The sequence below is a fragment of the Chiloscyllium plagiosum genome, unplaced genomic scaffold, assembly GCF_037043375.1.
Source record: "Chiloscyllium plagiosum isolate Xiang-an unplaced genomic scaffold, Cpla_swu_hap1 HiC_scaffold_46, whole genome shotgun sequence".
NCBI lineage: Eukaryota > Metazoa > Chordata > Chondrichthyes > Orectolobiformes > Hemiscylliidae > Chiloscyllium > Chiloscyllium plagiosum.
The window spans coordinates 23040107-23062838 of record NW_028270184.1 but is presented as its reverse complement, the minus strand read 5'-3'; the positions used below and the strand labels follow the sequence as shown (position 1 = coordinate 23062838).

Genomic DNA, 22732 nt, shown 5'->3' with positions numbered 1-22732 from the left:
CCTCGGTGATGGTGGTAGGGGTGGTGAGTGAGACATCAGAAACACTGAGAGACTGGGCACTGTGAAACCGGGCACTGTGAGACTGTATACTATAACACTGGCTGCTGTGGAGGCCAGGCACTGTGAAACTGCATGCTGTAACATAGCCACTGTAGCACTAGGCACTATAGTGTTGGGCACTGTGGAGACTGGATACCTTAATACTATCCACTGTAACACTGGGCACTGGGAGACTTAGCACTGTAACATTAGTTACTGTGAGAGTCAAAATGTGTGGTGCTGGAAAAGCACGGCAGGGCAGGCAGAATCCGAGGAGCAGGAGAACCGATGTTTCAGGTATAATCCCTTCATCAGGAATGTGGGGGAGTAAGGGGGTTGAGAGATAAATAGAGGGAGGGTGGGGCTTTTGGGGAAGGTAGCTGGGAAGGTGCTCAGTAAATCCAACTGGGGCGGGGGGTGATTGTGATTGGTCGGTGGGGAAGGTCAAACATATAGTTAGGAAGGAAGATGGACGGATCAAGAGGGGAGAGCCGACTTGGAGGGTTGGATCTGGGATGAGGTGGGGGGAGAGGAGAGATTTGGAAACTGGTGACGTCAATGTTGATGCCATGTGGTTGAGGGTCCCAAGGCAGAAAATGAGGTGTTCTTCCTCCAGTCGTCGGATATCTTGGATTTGGTGGTGCAGGAAGTGTCATTGTGTTGAAGTGGTTGGCCACAGGTTGATGGGGTTGTTTGTGCCCAGTCTCACAGGGACACATCCGCCAATAATACTCAACACTGCACGAGTGGTCACTGCATTACTGGAACACTGCACGAGTGGGCATGTACAGCTGGACACAGCAAGACCAGTGTTGTGACAATCACTTTTTTTTATTTTTCTCATTTTGGTTTGGAACTGTGAGTCCAAATTGAGAATTGAAGTTTGAACAGTGGCTAGTTCTTCTTTAAAAAAAACTGGAGAGACAAAAGACTGATATTTGCTGTTAGGATCTGGCCAGGAAAGATAATGCAGGTGAATTACTGCTCTCTGAACACAGCAGATGCTTCAGCACCGAGATGTAGTTCTGCTCAGGGACTGACAGCTGGATGGATATTGAATGGGTCAGTCAGTAAGAGGAATGCTGCCAGGCAGGTAACCACAGAGAATAGTGAGAAAGAAAGCAAAAACCATGAGTGACCTCGCTCTGACTGGATTTTGGGCTTGGAGGAAGTGCTTCTTTGGAAGTTGCTGGACTGGTCTGGTCTTCTTTTTGGTTTGACTTTGTCTAGTTATTTCCCCAGTTGTTAACTTGTCAAAAGGTCAGAGATGAGAATGTGAGTCTTCGGGAATGAGTGTTAGTCTCCACAGGTCTGCAGAATTTGTTCGCATTGACTGGTGACTTTAAGTTCAAACATGGTGTATAGTTCTTGTGCCTGTAATACAACCCAGCATCAAAGGATTTCATGATGGTCTACTATTTATCATTGAAACTGTTATCAACTGGCAAATTAAAATTTTAAACACTTTTATCTCTTAACTGTCTGCTGGTGTGCGAATTGGAGGGGTGCATGGGTTTATGATCATCTCTGTTCTGCTAAAGTGACATAAACAGAAATTAACAATTTATTAAGTTATAAACTTGATATCCAAGATCTGTAATTTGTAAATTCTGGTAAGGAACAATTGAACGATTTTGAGGGTCATTGAATGGTTAAATGTCAATGTGTTGCAAATCCAGTGATCGGGAGGCTGGTTTTGGTTCAGCTTCATTTTCCTGTGTCACTCTGGACACCGTACCTCCAGGCACAATAACTCTGGACATTGTCACTCCCTGTGTGACACTAATCACTCCGGTTACAACACTGTCACTCTGGACACTATCACTAAATACTGTGAGACCAGACTGTGACACTGGACAGTGTAATGCTGGACATTGCGATGTCAGATGTTTTAACTCTCAACACTAACACCGGAAATAGTGACACTGGATATCATTTGGATGCAGATAGAAATGAAAAGTCAAAAAGAAAACAAATGAGATAGAATCTACTTGTAGAAATGGGAACTAAATGGGACTGAGTGAGAATGATTATGGCTGTTTAATGAACAGAAATCAGAACACTGCAATGATGTCCACATCTAATTGAGAGTCTCGGGGTGGTTTGTATAAAGAATACCAGATATGCGGGAGTGAGTTTCAGACTGGAATCTAATCGAGGGGTTCAGGGTGGTTTCTGTACAAATGACGGAAGCTGACCTGTGTTCGAATGTCCCGTGTTAGTCTATCACCCAGGGATTGTTTAATGGAGCTTGCTTCATACTTCAAGGACTCAGACATTTCCATTTTATCCGTCTCCCACCAAAATTGACAGGGCAATGACAGCAGAAGCTATACAAAGAGAAATGTTGCCTCTGTAATGCCACATGTAATGCCATCTGTATACATCCAGGGCAGGAACAATCCTGGGATTGATAAGAGTAAATCTCCCTCCACTCCATCCTCATCAAACACTCCCAGGACAGGGACAGAATGGTGTTAGGTACAGAGGAAGAACTCACCTCGACATTGTTCCCGTCATTGTTCCTTTGGCCATGGGTTTGAAATGCCATCCCCACACTGTCATTGACTATAGATCTGTCTCTGAATTTTGTTTCATCATTTAGGGATGTATTCAGCCCAGTGAGCCCTCACAGTTCTCTCTCCCTCATAGGCATAGACATTGTGTCTGTCTCTCCTCTTCTGTCTCACCATTTCTCTCCCTGCATGTGTCTCTCTCTCTCTTTGCCTCTCAATACTCTGCCTCCTTCCCTCATCTCTGCTTTCTGTGGGTTCATGACACCATTGCGATGTTAAGAGAGACTGTACCATGAATGTCACGGTGTTTGCTGTGTCCTGGAGGGTGGAGGACTAGCTGGTGGGCAGTAAACAAGGTCATTTCCAGCTTGGTGAGCTCGTACCACCCCAGCCTCAAATTTACCTGGACCGTCTCAGACTCCTCCCTCCCTTTACTAGACCTCTCCATTTCTATCTCGGGCGACCGACTCAACACAGACATTTACTACAAACCGTCCGACTCCCACAGCTACCTAGATTACACCTCCTCCCACCCTGCCCCCTGTAAAAACGCCATCCCATATTCCCAATTCCTTCGCCTCCGCCGCATCTGCTCCCAGGAGGACCAATTCCAATACCGAACAGCCCAAATGGCCTCCTTCTTCAAAGACCGCAATTTCCCCTCCAAAGTAGTCGACGATGCTCTCCACCGCATCTCTTCCACTTCCCGCACCTCCGCCCTTGAAGCCTGCCCCTCCAATCGCCACCAGGACAGAACCCCACTGATCCTCACCTTCCACCCCACCAACCTCCGGGTACATCGTATCATCCTCCGTCATTTCCGCCACCTCCAAAACAGACCACCAGGGATATATTTCCCTCCCCACCCCTATCAGCATTCCGGAGAGACCACTCCCTTCTCGACTCCCTCGTCAGGTCCACACCCCCCACCAGCCCAACCTCCACTCCCGGCACCTTCCCCTGCAACCACAAGAAGTGCAAAACTTGTGCCCACACCTCCCCCCTCACCTCCCTCCAAGGCCCCAATGGATCCTTCCATATCTGTTGCAAATTCACCTGCACCTCCACACACATCATTTACTGTATCCGCTGCAACCGATGTGGTCTCCTCTACATTGGGGAGACAGGCCGCCTACTTGTGGAACCTTTCAGGGAACACCTCTGGGACACCCGCACCAACCAACCCAACCACCCCGTGACTGAACACTTTAACTCCCCCTCCCACTCCGCGAAGGACATGCACGTCCTTAGCCTTCTCCATCGCCAGACCCTGGCCACATGACGCCTGGAGGAAGAGCGCCTCATCTTCCGCCTAGGAACCCTCCAACCACACGGGATGAATGTAGATTTCTCCAGCTTCCTCATTTCCCTCCCCGCACCTTATCTCAGCCCCAGATTCAGCACCGCCCTCATTACCTGCAATCTTCTTCCCGACCTCTCCCCCCACCCCCTCTCCGGCCCATCACCCTTACCTCCTTCCACCTATCGTATTCCCAGTATCCCTCCCCCAATTTCCTACCCCCCCCCCCCACCTTTTATCTCAGCCCGCTTGGCACACTAGCCTCATTTCTGAAGAAGGGCTTATGCCCGAAACGTTGATTCTTTTGCTCCTCAGATGCTGCCTGGCCTGCTGCGCTTTTCCAGCACCACACTTTTCAACTCTGGTCTCCAGCATCTGCAGTCCTCACTTTCTCCGAATTAGTACCAAGTGGGGCTGCCTGAAGGATCACTGCTAAAGACACAGACACTTTCAATTGATAGCAATGAGTAGCTGAAGGGAACAAATGTAATGTTTCCAGGTTCACTGAAAAGACCTACAGTGGGTGGGAGAGAAAGCTGTGGGGACGACCAAAGATATGGGCAATTTCACTGAGTGAGGAAGGAATTAGTAGATGGAATATAATGTGCAGCAGATATTTCCAAGCTAACTTAGTGACTGATTAAAATTCCTATTCCTTGCCCAGTCCATCCTTCTACGCCCAAAGGTGATTTGTCCCTGTGGGACAGCTGTGTAGGTCAAACTGCGGGATATGAAGATGGGAACTGTGAAGTGTTCCCAGTCTGAGCCACAACATGAGGAGCACAAGGATTGAGATGATTATTCTGTCGTGGAAGTTGAATGAGTTTTGGAAACAGGGTCCCTGTGATTCACAACAGTATAAACCTGGCAGCTTCCAGAACCAAAGTAAGGCATCAGAGGAATCACAGATGGAAGTGGGAAGGGACTGGGCAAGGGCAGAAAAAATCGAGTCAATGTTCTGGGAACATGAGTTTGAATCCTACCGTGGCAGATGGTGGGAACTGAATTCAATTTCAGGGGAAAAGGAAGGAGTCTTCCCCATTAGAATATTGTTGTGAAAACCCGTCTGATACACGAATGTGCTTTAGGTAAGGAAATTTGCCATTTGACTGGTCTGGCTTACATGTGACTCCAGAACCACAGCAACGTGCTTGACCTTTAACTACCTTCTAGGCAATTGGGGATGGACAATAATGCCGGCCCAACCAATGACGCTCCCATTTGTGAACAAATTTAAATAAAGTTCTCCAGCTCTGGTACCCTCCTGGCAATCTTCCTGTGCCAACTCTCCAAGATTGATGAATTCTTTGGCAATGCAGTTCAGTTCAGTTCCCAGTTCAACATTTAGCTCAATTAACAGGGTTTGTGTAGCTCTAACTTTTAATGTTTGCTTTAATGATTAATTGCATTAGGTACTTATCAGTGATCATCACTCAACTTGTCAAAGATCATAGAAGGAGAAAGTGAGGACTGCAGATGCTGGGGATCAGAGCTGAAAATGTGTTGCTGGAAAAGCGCAGCAGGTCAGGAAGAAGGGCTTATGCCCAAAACGTCGATTCTCCTGCTCCTTGGATGCTGCCTGACCTGCTGCGTTTTTCCAGCAACACATTTTCAGCAAAGATCATAAAATCCCTACACTGCAGAAAGAGACCATTTGGCCCATTGAGTTTGCATCGAGCCTCCACAACCCAGGCCCTGGTCATGACACGGGCTGCTTCAGGCACAGCCAACTCCATTTTCACCTGTAGCTCCATGATCAGCTTGTCTTTCTCCCTGCCTCACAATTATTCATTCCTTTGTCTGCCAGACTGCTCTTCTCTCTCTCTTTCTGGGCTCCATCTATTGGAGGAGTGGGACACAAGTAAGTTGTTCTCTCTTACTGGTTCCCTTCATGCGAGGTTCAGGTCTAGTCTGGTTGACCATCTCCTCACAAATTGACGAATTTGGTCCCTAGTGTTGCTACTGCGAATCTGATGCGCCCCAGTCAGAATCTGTTCTCCGTCTTTGCCATTTGAAGCATGTCTTTGAGGTGGTGTTTAAAGGGCAATCAACATTTAGGAGTGAAGTGACGCAATAATCAGCAAAAACAACCGAGACCATGTCTGTCTTGCTACCAGTTGTTAGGATGAAGTACTTTACTGTGTTCATTGTGTGTGTTGCCAATTTCAATGTCGAAGCTGAAACCGAATAGCATTCCTGTTTTCATTGCTCACTCATGTCTGAAACATACAGCTTTAACCATGCATTATATATCAGTCAGAACTATTTAATGTCTTCTGAAAACACTTCTGGGCCAGACCAGGTAAGATTCCCAGATTCCCTTTGGTGAAGGACATGTGTGAAGCAGATGTGTATTTACAGCAATTGGTGTTAATTTCTGCAATGGGACTATGAAACTAACTTTCAATTCCAGATGGATTAATTATTTGAGATTAAATTCTGCCAATTGCTGGTATTTGCATCCTGGGTCACTGCATTACAAGTCCAGTGAGGTTCCCCCAGTCCAACTACATCACAATTTACATCATTTCCCAAATATCAACACCTTCGTTTCTTACAGCATTGTCTGTGTGTGTACAGCAGCTCATTTGATTCTCTCTCCCCCACCACTTACACCCATTTGTTACTGTGTAGCTGCTACAGTTTGATTTCAAAATGTGTGCATTTCAATTGGAAAAATACAAATGATTCTGTAATTTTAACTTTATTGGTTGGTTATTAATCATTTATTTCATTCTTAGATTATGGAGTAATCAGTTCATTTCAGATGGAAAGAGGTAGCTCTGATCACTGAGATAATGCAGGGCTGGTGTCTGAGTGTTTGTGTGATCAAAGGTTCAAGAAGTTGCCAATTATTTGGACTCGATATTACAGTGTGGTGTATTTCTCTCACCTCTATAAAGGATAAAGCAAAACACATGAGACATTACATTGACTCAAGAAAAGCAATTCCTGGAATTCCTGAAATAAAATGGGAGTGATGTGGAGTCTTACTTGTTTCAACAAGATTCAGTGGAAAATTTCAGTAGCAGCTGGTGAGCATTGGGGTGTGGGTGATAGTCACTGTCAAGCAGAGGGAGATGGAGCTGTGATTGTAAAGGATTTATAGAGTGCTAGAGGTCTACAGCATGGAAACAGGCTTTTCGGCCCAATTTGATGATGCCACTCAGTTTTCACCGTTAAATAGTCCCATTTGCCTGTGTTTGGCCCATATACCCCCCCAGTTGACCCTCACTCCCAGAGAATATGGATAAAGAGGACTCAGTCATAGCAGTGCCACTGAATTTCATGTTAAAATGGTGAAACGTAACAATAAGTCTCTAAACAGAAAGTAATCCTTCATGTCGAGGAAACAGCAGTAATGAGGTGAGGAGATGTAATGCACATGGGCAGGACAAACAAGACAAGGAAATACACAATGAACAATAGGACCCTGGGAAGCATTGACAATTAGAGATTTGGGGTGAATGTACACCAGTCTCTGAAGGTAGATAAAGAATGGAGATAATATACTTGCTTTTATTAGCCTGACATCTTGCTTCTGTCCTTGGGATTTTCACTTGCGATCTCTTCCTCCCTTGAACTCTCTTTCTCTCCTTCCCTCCCTCTGACTGTCACTATCTCATTCTCTGTCTGTTGGTTCTTCTCTTTTTCTCTCAATGCATTTTCTCTCCATCTTTCTCCCTGGCCCCTCTGCTCTATCCCAGTGGCGGGGAAGGGGGATTGGGAAGATTTGGACTTAGTGCCACAAGTTGCTGTACAGTTAATGCAGTAGGATACACATTTCCCGGTCTCTCCCGGGTTTTACCTTCACTGTTGTCCAAACCGGGCCAGAGGGTGCAGGGATGAGTGGAAGGGGCATAAAGTACCTTTCTCATTGAGTGTGTGATTGGTTGGCTGCAGACTGGAATCTTGCTGTGCATTACAGCAGTCAGTCAAAAGACCAGTTAGTCTCTGAACATACTCACCATGTCCTTCAGCCCAGGGGTTGTGAGTCTGTGAGGGGAGGCAGAGTAGCCATGCCCCTGAGTTCTTGAGCGGAGGAATGGGAAGCAAGGAGGTGGTGAGAGAGAGCCAGGGAGAGGGGGAGTGTTTGATGGGGCTTGAGGGGGGAAGGGGCTGTTGTAGGATAGAGAGAGATGGAGGGGTGAGAGGACAAAGAGGCAGAGTATGAGACAGAGCAGACGAGTGGTCTCCCCAGGTAGGGGAGTAACAATGCTATTCGGGGCAAGGCCTGAGGAGCTGGACAGCAGCAGGATCATTTAATGGGTGTGTGTGGGGAGGATGGGGGGTTGTTGGTGGTTGTGGTGGTAGGGAGGCATGATGGGCTGAAAAGGATTATCTGTGTGTTGTGAAGCTTCCATAATTCTGGGACTGGGATCTTGCTGTGCACAAAAAGCAGTCAGTTACAGGCCAGTTAGTCCAGACAAACTCATTAATCTCTGCGCCAGGGAGTGGGGCTCAGCATGATATGGGGGACAGCAAAATACTTGTGAGGGTACACATTTAGTGAGCAGTATATTTGGGAGGGCAAAATAATTGGGGAAGGGCAAACATTTGGGAGCGGAGTACAATGGGAACAGAATAGGAGGATGCAATATTGTGTGGGCACTTTCAGATCTAAGAGAAAAAGACAGGGTGAAAGAGAATGAGAGAGAAAGAGACAGAGGGAATAAGTAACAGAGAGAAGAGAGGAAGAGTGGGGATGAAGAAACAGGAACAGACAGAGATCGAGGAGGAGGAGAGCAAGTGAAGAACAGAGACAGAGAGAGCTAGAGAATCTCAGAGAGGGAGAGAGAGAAGGGCAGAGGGAGAGATAGGGAAGAGAGAGAGAGAAATAAAAGATGGAGACAGAGAGGAAGAGAAGGACAGTGAGAGGGAGATAGAAAGAGGGAGGCAGACAAAAGGACACAGAGAGAGAGAGAGAGGAGGAAAAGTCAGACAGGGACAAACAGAAGTTAAGACATGGACAGACTGAAGTGGTGATACTCATATTCCAGTTAGTCCCAGCTCTCTTGATGGTGTCTCATATTCCCTCTCTCCCATGAGGTTTGCTTCAGCCTAGGAATGTATCAGTGTGTTGTATATTTGTAAGTAATCTCTGTGTCTGTGTCTCTGTCCAATGGAGTGTCTTTTGTTTTGGGGGTTAATTCCCTCTTTCTCTTTCTCTTGTGTTTAAAATGATACCCTCTGCTGAACACCCCATGCCATTGCACAAGCATCAACAGCATTTCCTTCGAGTGAACTTTTTTGGAATTGAAGTAACAGGTTGTTATTCCATCAAAAAGTCTGATCCACTGCATTATTCCCTTGATGTAAAAGATGCTGTGCCAGCAGCTACCCTGACATATACAATGTACTGGGGGAATGTTCAGCTCAGTGTTGTTGTTACTGCAAACATTTATAAACTTTCAATTGTTAGCTGGCAACAACAAGTCCCTTCAATATTACCTTACTCCCACCCTGATATACTTTCCAACCATTAATAACCACAAAGCAGTCTGGGGTTATTCAGCACCTAAATGTGATCTTCAATAAATCACCTCACTTTCACAGTGATTCGAACAACATGAAAAATGACAAATAAAAACTGAAAGAACTGCGGATGTTGTAAATCAAAAACAAAAACAAAAGTTGCTGGAAAAGCTCAGCAGGTCTGGCAGCATTGGTGGGGAGAAATCAGAGGTAATATTTCAATTTAAGTGGCCCTACCTCAGAACTGTCATCCAAACAGGAGCTGAACATACTAAACTGCCCTATGTGAGGTCAGTTCCCTGAATAGCCATTCCCAACCAGCAAAGGTTCTAGTCATGAACAACTACCCATAAAGTGAACACAGGCGAGCAGTCATTCCCACTCACCTCCTTTCCAACCACCCAGAATGCAAGGAAGATGCAATAAAAATTCTAAGAAGTCGATTGGCTAAAATTGCCCAGCAAGATCTTGAACTGACTTGTACTACAGCAATTATAACGGTTGGAATTTATATGTCTATATAAATCTGCCTCTCTGTGGTGTGAATCACCATCACTGCTTGGACAGACATCCCATGTGACAATCGGTGCAATGATGTCCCACACCATGATGCAAAGAGCATCTTGTAAATCACGGTTGACAGATGATTCATATTCTTTTAGCAGCGTGCTGCTGATGGACTATGAATCAACTGGTGATCCATTTACAGTTTCCAACTCACGAGTCTCTCAATGTTGAATTTCAGTTCAACTGGAGGGCACAACAGAGAGAAAGCACTGCAGATGCTGGAGATTAAAATTAAAGAGTGTGGTGCTGGAAAAGCACAGCAGGTCAGGCAGCATCCGAGGAGCAGGAGAATCAACATTTTGAGCATTAGCTCTTCATCAAGAATACACAATAGCAGCAGCACCGATTTTCACCCTGTCGGGCCAAATATTCTTGATCCTGATTGGAGCCTTGGAGCAGCACAAAAATATCAAATATCCGAAATCACACGTCAGTCACCATAAACCAATTTGGCTTTCATCTGTGAAAAATCCTTTTGGACCAACCAATTTCCACAGTGGTGAGGCCTCTGAACCAGGTCCAATAACAGAAATTTCACAAAGTTGATGGAGTACTGCATCAAGGTGTAACACTGTGGCCTCACGATGAATTGGTCAAAAATATATCTGGGCATTTATCTCTAAAATGTCAGTACCAACAAAATAATAATAGCAATAATAAATACTTACACAAATTAATAGCCTAAAATGAAATAACATTCCCAAGCAAATGTACATGGGAGTATATTCACATAGACCATTATCGTTTGGGGAATATCAAAGGATAACAGCAACAAAGGGCAAGATGGGAAACGCCCTGTTTGACAAAGTTGTTTTATCCTCTGTGGGACAGCTGTTACCATAACACTCCAGATCTCAGTGTTTGTCCTGTTAAACTGTGCACCACAGCACTATGCCTCTTTCTACAAATAGCATAACTCACACGTCTTTTTGACAAACAAATAATTCAACAATACACATTATAAATGGAACCCTGTGCTTAACACCGCTCCCAGTGAGCTGTCCTCACAAATATCATGTCCCCACACATCCACTGATTGATGAAAACACGCAGATAGTCAATGCCATCCGTGCTCACCATCAGTTATCACTCCATAATGACCTGCTCAACTCACCTTTTGCTAATATTGTAGCTGGGCTCCCATTTGGAGCAAGCTGCCTGAGCAAGATCCACTCACAACATCTCTTTCCATCAAGGAATGGGAAACACCAGGTGTCACTGAGAAGTGGGTCATTACAACACCCACGTGAGAAATCGCAGGCTTTAAATTACTACAGGGAAAGACCGTCTTGCTGAACACTTTCTTGACCAGATAGGGTCAGTGCTCAGCCAAATTCCATCAATGTGGCCTCAGTGTATACACATTCTGTACAGCATAGAGAAACCCACAATTCTGCATATGCGGAGCCTCCAATCTGACAAACTATTCACTTTAAACTCAGTTAGTGAGCACACTGTCATCTGGCATATCAGGCGTACAGTGGAAATGTAGAGATTTATATAACTTAAGTTGTTACAAGATTTACCAGGCACACTAACAATGTGAAGGAAGATGTAGCATACTTTCAAGATAATTAGCCTTGGAAAGTACATGTTGTTGTTTGTGAAATAACTTCTCCCTTCCTGCTCTCAGAATTGGAGAATTATCTCAAAATTGAAGAAGACAGTTTCAGAGACTATCTTATCTTGTGTGGTATCTCTTTATTTTTAAAATCATTGAATGACAGCAGGTTTATTTTAATGATGTGATATCATTGAGATTTATGTTTGTACTTCAATACTCCAAAGATTGGATTAACATGATCCTATTAGGTCTCAAATGCTAATTCCAACTTGTATTCAAACAAGACTTGCATGATTTCACCCACTATCAGTCCCAGCAATATTGAAATATCTTTCAATATTCCTTTCAGCGATGACCTTCATTTTGCTGAGGCTAGTCAGCCAATCAATATCTCATGTTGTAGAACACCTTGAAAGCTGTTTTACTAAATACTGTTATCCCACTGCTTTTCTTGTTAATTCAGTTTTGCAACCCATTTAGGAAATTCTGGTACAGAACCAAAAGCTGATGCTGACTACAACAACTGCTCGAACTCACACTAGGTAATACTTTCTGAAAACAAATACAAAGAAAAACAGGAACAAATTCAGATCCTTATCCTCAGAATTCTCAAATGACAGAATCACATCGAACAGAAGAGGCCCTTTGGACCATCATGTTTGTCCCACCAAAATGACACTAAATCTACATCAGTCCAATTTTCCAGCTCTTGGTCCATAGCCTTGAATGTTATGACATTTCAATTGCTCTTGAAAGTACTTTTCTGAGGTTTCAGATTTCAATTTCAGGCCCCTTACCAACCTCTAGGTGGGAAGAACTTTCCTCATGTCCCCTCTGAACCTCCTGACTTTCAGTTTAAAATTATACCACCCTGTTATAGGCCCTTTGAGTAAGGGGAACAACTGCATTCTATTCACCCTGTCATTGGACTTCATAGATACTCCGATCTCTGTTCTTAGTGAAGCAACCCGAACTTATCCAGCCTCCCTCTTCACAGCTAAATTGCGCTACAGCCTAAGCAACATTCTGCTGAACCTCCTTTGCACTCCCTCCAATGCAAACACATCCTTCCCATGCTGCGGTGACCAGAACGACACACAATAGTCCAACTATGGCCTAAACAAAGTCCAACAACACTTCCCTGCTCTTATAACCTACTCTTATATGTGACTAGTAAAGGCACATATCCTGTACGCCTTCCTAACGACCCTATTAGCCAGTCCTGCTACCTTCAGAGATCTATTAACAAGCACCTTAAGATCTTTTGGTTGCTTTATGCAGCCGGGTGTCCTCCCATTCACTGAGTACTGCCTTGTTTTGCAACTTCTGGCAAAATGTATCACGTCAGGGTTTATCAGGATTAAATTTTATCTGCCGTTGATCTGCATGTTTGACCAATCTACCTATTTTTGTTTGAAGCCTAAGAATATTCTCCTCACTGCCGACCACCCAGTCAATATTTGTGTCATCACAAACTTACTTAGTATCCCCAACCACCGCCATCCCCAACAACACACACATTCACCCACATACATGAACAAACACACACAGACACACTCTTTATTATCATTTACAAATATCACAAATAATGAAAGATCCAAAATTAATCCCACTGAATACTCGTCTCCAATTACACTAACAGCCTTCTTTCAGCTTTGCCTCTGCTTCCTCTGACTGAGTCAATTTGCTAATTTATTCTGAATTTCATGTGTTTTTACTTTAGTTGTCAATCTCCTACGTGTGGGTTTGGGACAGTTCAGTGACTCAGTGCTTAGCACTGCTGCCTCACAGCACCAGGGCCCTGGGTTCGATTCCAGACTTAGGTGACTGTGTAAACTCCACACAGACATTCTCCCTGTGTCTGTGCAGGTTTCCTCTGGGTGCTTGTTTTCCTCCCACAGTCCAAAGGTGTGTAGGTTAGGTGAATTGGCTGTGCTAAATTGCCCATGGAATGGGTCTGGGTGGATTAACCTTTGGAGGATGAGTGTGGACATGTTGGCCTGCATGGCCTGTTTCTATACTGTAGGGAATTGAATACAATCTTGTCAAAGGCTTTGCTAAAATCCATACAAACTACATCAATTGCCCTACTCTCATCCAAAGACCTGGTCACTTCCTCGAAAAATTTCACCACACTTGTGATGCACTTTGTCCCTCTGACAAAACCACGCTAACAAAAAAAAACAAAGAAAATTACAGCACAGGAACAGGCCTTTCAGCCCTCCAAGCCTCTGCTGATCAAGATCCTCAATTAAAACCCGTCGTCTATTTTCCAATGATCTGTATCCCTCTGTCCCCTGGCCATTCTGTAGCTGTCTATAGATACATCTTAAATGACGCCATCATGTCCATCTCTACCTCCTCCCTGCGTAAAGAACGTTCCACGCATATTTCCCTTAACCCTTTCCCATCTCACCTTGAACTTGTGACCCCTAGTAATTAAGTCCCCCACCCTGGTAAAAAAAAAGCTTCTTGCTATCCACCCTGTTTATACCTCTCATGGTTTTGTCGACTTCAGTCAGGATCCCCCCCCCTCAAACTCCATCTTTTTAATGAAAATAATCTTATTCTACTCAACCTCTCTTAATAGCTAGCACCCTCCATACCAGGCAACATCCTGGTGAATCTCCTCTGCACCCTCTCCAAAGCATCCACATCCTTCTGGTAATGTAACAAACAAAACTGTATGCTGTATTCCAAATGTGGCCAAACCAAAGTCCTATACAACTGTAACATGACCTGACAAATCTTATACTCAATACCGCATCTGATGTAGGAAAGCATGCCGCATGCCTTCTTGACCACGCAGATCTCTCCATATGTCAATTTCCCCAGGGCTTAAGTCCAAAGATGTGCAGGTTAGGTGAATTGACCTTGCTAAATTACCCATCGTGTTCGGGGATATGTAAGCAAGGTGCATTAGATCGGGGAAGTCGAGAGTAATTGGTGCAGGGGACTGGGTTGGTGTGGACTTGTTGGGCCAAATGGCCTGTTTCCACACTGTAGGGATTCTAATTTACTGTATAGTTTGCTTGAGAACTGGGTCTTCCAAAATGCATCACCTCGCATTTGCCTTGACTGAACTCCATCTGCCATTTCTCTGCCCAACTCTCCAATCTATCCATATTCTGCTGCATTCTCTGACAGTCCCCTTCACTAACTGCTACTCCACCACTGGTCACAGTTCTTCATTTTGAGAAACTCCCTTCCACTATTACTCACGACCTCCTGTTGTCCAGCCAATTCTCTATCCATCTAGCTAGTACACCCTGGATCCCATGCAACTTCACTTTCTCCATCGGCCTGCCTTGGGGAACCTTATCAAACGCCTTATTGAAGTCCACGTATATGACATCTACAGCCCTTCTCTCATCAATCAACTTTGACACTTCCTCAGATAATTCTGTTAAGTTGGTATTATCTCAGAGAATAGATAAGGGAGATCTAGTGGACGTGGGTATTTGGATTTTCAGAAATCTTTTGACAAAGCCCCACATAAAAGGTTAGTTTGCAACATCAAAGCAAATGGGATCAGGATAATATACTGACTTGAATTGAGAATTCATAGCAAACTGAACATGTATTGTTTGGAGTGGAAGGTAATGACACTGGGTATTATAAGGATCAATGCTTGGGTTCCAGTTATTCGCAATAGCCTTCGTGAGTTTTTTTTTCATTCATGCGATGTATATACTGGGTTCTCTAGACTACTCTCAGATATTTTGTTTATTTATTAATTGGATAATTAATATGACAGCATACTTCATCATTTCTTTGACTTGCAGTCTGAACTTGAACTGAGTGTTTATGCAGCAATTTAAATTCACCAGTGAAACGCCAACCATTGCAAATATAAATTCTGAACTGTTGTAATGTCTCAGGTATGTTCCCCGAATGTTATAATAAAAGAATTCTATAATTCTTGCACCGACCACAGAATGATGAAAGTGTCAGATAACGACAAAAGTAAAATCACAGACTTTCTTCTGCTTTCCACCTCTGGGTCACCGGGATTCTCTCCTTTGCTATGGCCCTTCAGTCTCTGATGGGCCTGACTTGTCACAAAAATATGTCTCATTGTCAGTACTGAGCGACAGAATTAAAGTGTATGGAACCAAGGGCATTAAAACCCAATCAAAACAGTCAAATCCTACCCAACCGGCACAGAAAAATAATTCTGCTTTGGATAACAGAAACAATTGGCAATTACCTCTGTCGGTTCATATCTATAGTAGAAGGGGATTTTTTTTAAAAATTGACCAGAATGCATGTTATTCAGAGGACGACAGCTGCATTTTTCTTGATGCAATACTGTGTATCCACGTTCTGGAAACAGATGACATTTACATCGATCAAAGGAGGAGGTAACTGTCAACCAGACAGAACAGTTTTTGGCTGAATGAATCAGAACATTGTGAACACTACACATAGTGGTGAGATCCAGGAAAGACAGGGGAAATTAATAAATTTAATCAGCCACAGAATAACCTCTGTAATTATAATAAATAGATCTGCCGTCACCACAGCCATGAGGTAACGGCTGGTGCAGGTTGCACTTTCCTTTGGCCAGTATCATAATTCCGAGTAAACAGGTCCTTCTCCTGTTTAAGATACCCCTTAAAATTCATGTCTTTGAATAAGTTATTGTCATCTGACATAATATAGACAATAGGTGCAGGAGTAGGCCATTCTGCCCGTCGAGCCAGCACCACCATTCATTATGATCATGGCTGATTATCCTCAATCAGTATCCTGTTCCTGCCTTATCCCCAAAACCCTTGATTCCACTATCCTTAAGAGCTCTATCCAACTCTTTCTTGAAAGTATCCAAGAGACTTGGCTTCCACAGCCTTCTGGGGCAGAGCATTCCACACACCCACCACTCTCTGGGTGAAGATGTTTCTCTTCAACTCTTTTCTAAATGGCCTACCCATTATTTTTAAACTGTGTCCTCTGGTTCGGAACTCACCCATCAGCGGAAACATGCTTCCTGCCTCCAGAGTGTCCAATCCTTTAATAATCTTATACTTCTCAATCAGATCCCCTCTCAGCCTTCTAAACTCAAGGGTATACAAGCCCAGTCGCTCCAATCTTTCAAGTAAGATAGTCCCGCCATTCCGGGAATTGACCTCGTGAATCCAAGTTGCACTCCCTCAATAGCCAGAATGTCTTTCCTCAAATTTGGAGACCAAAACTGCACACAATATCCCAGGTGCGGTCTCACCAGGGCCCTGCACAGCTGCAGAAGAACCTCTTTGCTTCTATACTCAATTCCTCTTGTTATGAAGGCCAGCAAGCTATTAGCTTTCTTCACTGCCTGCTGTACCTGCATGCTTGATAGGTCAAAATTAACTTCATTTAATTTGTCATGATAAAAGTGGGTACATCAGCATCAGGCCAGGATGAACTGAATGGAAATAGACCAAGTAAAGTATTGCTGAAAATACATTTGCAATCAAAAGACACAGATTTTAAAAAAGTATGTGATTTAATCTTTATAATGGAGCATGTTGTCCTCTAAATTCTCGAATTTACATTCTCACCTGTTTACCTGTATTCAAAATCTTCCATGTTCATCCTTAATTTATTTGCTTTCTTGGACAGGTGTGAATCACATTTTGTAAAATCTCTATGAAAGTGTTAGCTGTTCTGTTGTGATGTAAATGTTACCAGCTGGTGTAATCGTGAAAGAAATGACCAATTTCATAGAATTAAGTGAAATGAAATGCAGGTAAGAATGCCAGAAACAACAGTAAGTTTGACAATTGGGAACAATCCTGTGTCACTGAGCTGTCTAAACTTCTCGATTCCTTCTCTAAGTCCTTCTGATTATCCAACTCCGTCTCCTAAACCTATACCCTCTAGTTTTGCACTCCTCTCCCCTGGGAAAAAGACCTTGGTGATTCACCCGATCCATGCCCCTCATGATTTTCTTAACCTCTATAAGGTCACCCCTCAGCCTCCAATACTCCAGGAAAAATAGCCTCATCCTATTCAATTTCGCCCTACAGCTCAAACCTTCCAACCCTGGCAACATCCTCGTAAATCTTTCCTGAAACTTTCCGTGTTTAACAATATCTTTCCTACAACAGGGAGACCAGAATTGCGCACAGCATTCCAAAAGGTCTAACCAATGTCCTGTATAGCCGCAACATGACTTTCTAACTCTCATACTGAACAATAAAGGCAAGCACACCAAAAGCCTATTTCACTACCCTGTCTACCTGCGACTTCACTTTCAAGGAACAATGAACCTGCACCCCAAGGTCTCTTTATTTGACAACACTTCCCATTAAGTGTATTGGTCCTTACCTGATTTGCCATACCAAAATGCAACACCACATACTTATCTGAATTAAACTCCACCTGCCATTCCTTAGCACATTGGCCCATATGATGACGATTCCATTATACTCTGACATAACCATCTGTACTGTCCACTACATCACCAATTTTGGTGTGATTTGATTTTGATTATTATTTTATTGTCATGTGCATTTTACATAAAAATTACAATAAAATACAGTGAAAACATTTCATTTGTCACCATGATACAGCACTATTTTGAATAATTTAAGAAGAAGAAAAAATGGAAAGATATGGCTGAAGATGAGCCAGCTAAACATGGTAATCAATGCCTATGCCATCATCCTTTTTCCACCATCATCTGCAGTGGACCCACCATCATTGAAGTTGCTGATCCTTAGACATGTACTGCTCGACCATTGCGAGCCAATGGCTGCACCAAATCAACCAACGTCAGAGCTGTATTTCTCACCGGTAGACCCACCTCGTCGATGTTGCCATCGTGCCTTTCCGCCACTGCTTCACTGGTGCTAGTGCTGGACCCAACCAACAATAAAGTCGCCAAACTTCAGGCACGATCTTTTGCCTCTGGGTTGATCTCGCTGATGTCGTCTCCACCGATATGACAGACACTGATTTTAGATCCTGTGCATGCTCTGGAAAAGTAAGTAGCAGCTCACTCGAGGTGTGTCCTGGGCCCACTCTTCCCTGTGGTTGGACGCTTGCTGCCATGATACTGTCCAAGCTCAGGACAAGGTCAAGAAGAGAAATAAAAAACAGAGAAGCAAAAGAAAGAAAGAGAAAAGCGGTCGGAGCAAATGAGTTCTGGCACAAGAGCCGTTCTGCCATATGGTGCTGCCATCTTAGGACGAAGCAAACTTGTTGCAAACTTACTAACCATACCTCCTATATTTACATCCAAATCAGTTATGTAAAACGATAAAAAGTCGTGGACCTAGCACCAAATTCTGTGGAGCACCGCTGGTCAGAGGCCTCCAGTCTGATAAACAACCCTCCACCACCATCCTCTGTCTCCTACTCCAAAGCCAATTTTGTAATGAATTGGCAAACTCACCCTGAATCCTGCGTGATCTAACTTTACTAACCAGTCAACCTTGTCAAAGGCTGCACTAAAATCCAAGTCAACAACTTCTGCTCTGCCCTCAATCTTATTGATTACTTCCTCAAAAATCTCAAGCAAGTTTGTGAGGTACGATGTTCCTTGCAAAAAATCCATGCTGTCTCTACTCAATCCTTGCCTCTCTAAAAGCATATAAAGCCTATCTTTCAGAATCATCACCAACAACTTACCCACCACGAAGTTAGACACATGAGTCTATAGTTCCCAAGCTTCTCCTCACATCCTTTCTTAAACAATAGCACAACATTAGCCAAACTCCAGTCCTTTTGTTCTTCACCCACGTTCATATTTCTACTAGGTGCCCCGCAATTTCCTACCCAACTTCCCACAGCATCCTGGGTCACATATAATGAGGCACTGGAGGGTTATCTATCTTTGTTTTCTAAGACCTCCAGTTCTTCCTCTTTTGTAATGTGAACTGTTTTTAAAATATCAATATTTATTTCCCGGAGTTCTCTAGCCCCCATTTCTTTTTCAACAGTAAAAATTGATGTGAAATATTCAGTTAGCATCTCTCCCACCTCCTGAGGTTCAACACAAAGACAACATTATTGATCTTTAAAGGGTCCTACTCTCTGTCTCATTGCTCTCCTGCTCTTGAAGTGTTTATAGAATCTTTTTTGGGTTATCTTAAATTTTACTTGCCAAGGCTATCTAACTTTCCATTTTTGCCTTTCTGATTTCCTTTTTATGTATGTTCCTACCCTCTTTCTACCCTTCCAGCAACAGGACCATATGCTTCTGAATTCTCATTATCACACTTTTAAAGACTCCCACTTGTCAGTCATACTTTTACCTGTAAACGGTCTGTTCTAATCAACTTTTGAAAGTTATTGCATCATTCCCTTAAATTTTGCCTTATTCCAATTAAGAGTTTAACTTTTTTGAAAGATTTATCCATTTCCATAGCTATTTTAAATCTAACAGCATTACAATCACTAGTTCCAGTCACTTGCTCTGCCTTATTTTGTAAAAGATATTCAAGTTTTGCTCGTTCTCTACGGAAACGTTTATATATTGATAAAGAAAATTTTCTTGAACACATTGAACAATTTCTTCACCAACCAAAACTTTAACACTATGACAGTCCCTCAGAAATATCTATTCTAATTGCAGTAGTAATGTATTCCTTAATTAAATATGCAATTCCCTCTCCTCTCTTACTATCCCTCCTATAACACCTAAAGCCTGGAATGTTGAGCTGCCTCTCTTGTCAATTCTTCAACCAAGCTTCTGTAGTAGCTTTGACATCCCAAACCCAAATTCCCATACATGTGCTGAGCTTATCAGCCTTACCTGAAAGTTAAATCATTCGCTTACCGCTCATGTCTGTCTTTTCGAATTAACTTGCTCTTTTCTGATTCAGAACCATCCTCATATTTCTGTCTATGCACTGTTACTTAGAAGCTCCCACCTCACCACTCTAAAAATGTTGACAGAATCCGAAACTAGAACTAGCAAATCTCCCCAGTCGGATATTGGTCCCTTTCCAGTTCAGGTGAAACCCATTCTTTTTGAATAGATCTTTTATGTCCCAGAAGAGATCCCAACGATCCAAGAAACTGAATCCCTGCACATTGCACCACCTTTTCAGCCATTGATTTATCAATCCTATCCTTCCCTCAAGCGAAACACCCAAAATGCAGAAATGATGTGCCGTCCACATTTCGGAAATAAGCCCTTCATCAGGAATGTGACTTGTTTTCAATAGATTCCAGTATCTGCAGTAATCTGCTCCTACATTTTCCCCTGTATCAGCTTTTATTTCTCCCTCCCTCACAATTATCCATCCTCATTATCTGCGTCTCTTCTCGCTCTTTCTGGGCTCTATCTCCACCTTTTGCGGGAATGAGAGCCACTAACTGCACTTTTTCCAGAGCTAGTTTCAGTACTGATGAAGGGTCACTGAATCTGAAACGTTACCTTTGTTTTAGCTCCACAGAAGCTGCCAAACCTGCCGAGTTTCTCCAGCGTTTTCTCTTTTCATCCACATTCACTTCCAGATGACGTTCCCAACGCGGGACCGCACTTCTATTGGCTATAAGCACGAGATTGACAGATTTTCTGATCAATCAGAGCTGGATGAGAGTAAAGGTCCGCCCTGAGGGCTCACGCGGGGTCTCGAGGCGCGGCCGTTTAACCGACTCTGGGGCTCGCGGACTGGGGCCTCCCGCTGGAGAGAAATAAGAGTTTATTTTTAAGTCTTTCCAGTGAAGGTGAGAAAACAGCTATGATACTAATCAGTAAACTGTTCATGTGCGGATACACTGAGGAGGAAAGTTTTTCTATCCAATTACCTGTCCAAATGGTGGGCGGCACCTTGGCACAGTGGTTAGCATTGCTGCCTCACAGCGCCAGAGACGCGGGTTCAATTCCCGCCTCAGGCGACTAACTGTGTGGAGTTTGCACGTTCTCCCCGTGTCTGCGTGGGTTTCCTCCGGGTGCTCCGGTTTCCTCCCACAGTCACAAAGATGTGCAGGGTCAGGTGAATTGGCCATACTAAATTGCCTGTAGTGTTAGGTAAGGGGCAAATGTAGGGGTAGGGGTAGGGGTAGGGGAGGGTGTCGTTTCGGTGGGTCGGTGTGGACTTGTTGGGCCGAAGGGCGTGTTTCCACACTGTAATGTAATTTAATCTAATCTAATGATGTTGGACTCGGGGTTAACAGGACACCAGATCAGGATGAGATCCATCCAAGGATTCTGATTGAAGTGAGAGGGGCACTGGCCACAACATTACAGTCTCCTCTGGACTGAGAGGAGGTGTCAGGAGACTGGAGGGTTATCGACATTATGACCTTGTTCTGTGAAGACTTGTAAGTTAATCCTGGAATTGACAGCCTTGTCAGTTTAACACTGGTGTTGGGAGAGCTTCTGGAAACAACTATTGTGATAAAACTGATAATCACATGGATAAAAGTGGGTTGGTTAAAAAATGTCAAGGGGAAATTGTGTAAAACTATCTTGCTGAAGTGTTCTGATGACTTAACAGAAAGGGTCAATGAGGGCAATGTTACTGATGTGATTAACATGGATTTCCAGAAGATAGCATACAACAAATTGTGCAGAAGATTATAAGTCATGGTACAAGAGGCGCGGGCAACATGGATACAACATTAACTGAGTGATAGGAAAGAGAGAGTCAAATGGTCAATGGATATTTTTCTGGCTGGAGGAAGATTTGGAGTGGAGTTCCCAACGGGTCAATATTGGGACCGGCATGTTCCAGTAAGGAGAAAGGATAAGGATAGCAAGGTAAGGGAACCTTGGACAAAGAGGGAGGTTGTGAATTTACTCAAAAAGAAACAAAAGCAAATGGAAGGTTTAGGGAGCTAAAATTGGGCAAGGACTGTAAAGAATATAAAGAAAGCAGGAAAGAATTCAAGCAGGGAATTAGTAGAGCAAGAAGGGACCATGAAATTGACAAATCGGTTTAAAGAGAATTCCAAGGTATTCCAGGCATACATTAAAAAATAAAAACAAGAGGATAACGAGGGAGAAGGTAGGACCATTTGAGAATAAAGGAGGAACTCGTGCTTGGAGGCTTGCAAAATCCTAAATGAGTACTTTGTGTCAGTATTGATCCAGAAGAAGGATTTAGAGGATAGTGAGATTAGTTTGGAGCATGCTAATATGCAAGGGCATTTTGAGATCAAGAAAGAAGTGATATTGGGTTTTTTGAAGAGCACTAAGTTTGATAAGTCGCAAGGGCTTGATGCTATCTCCACCAAGTTTTTCAGTGAGGCAAGAGTGGAGATTACTGGGACCTTGACCAAGACATTTGTATCTTCACTAGCCACTGGAGAGGTACCGGAGGACTGGCAAGC

General features: G+C 43.6%; 1 protein-coding gene across 2 annotated transcripts in view; it reads right to left on the bottom strand.

The window, feature by feature from the left end:
* The window catches only part of LOC148136295 (uncharacterized), a 328974-nt gene that overhangs the window by 301424 nt on the left and 4818 nt on the right, over positions 1–22732 (bottom strand). The window lies entirely within an intron of this gene.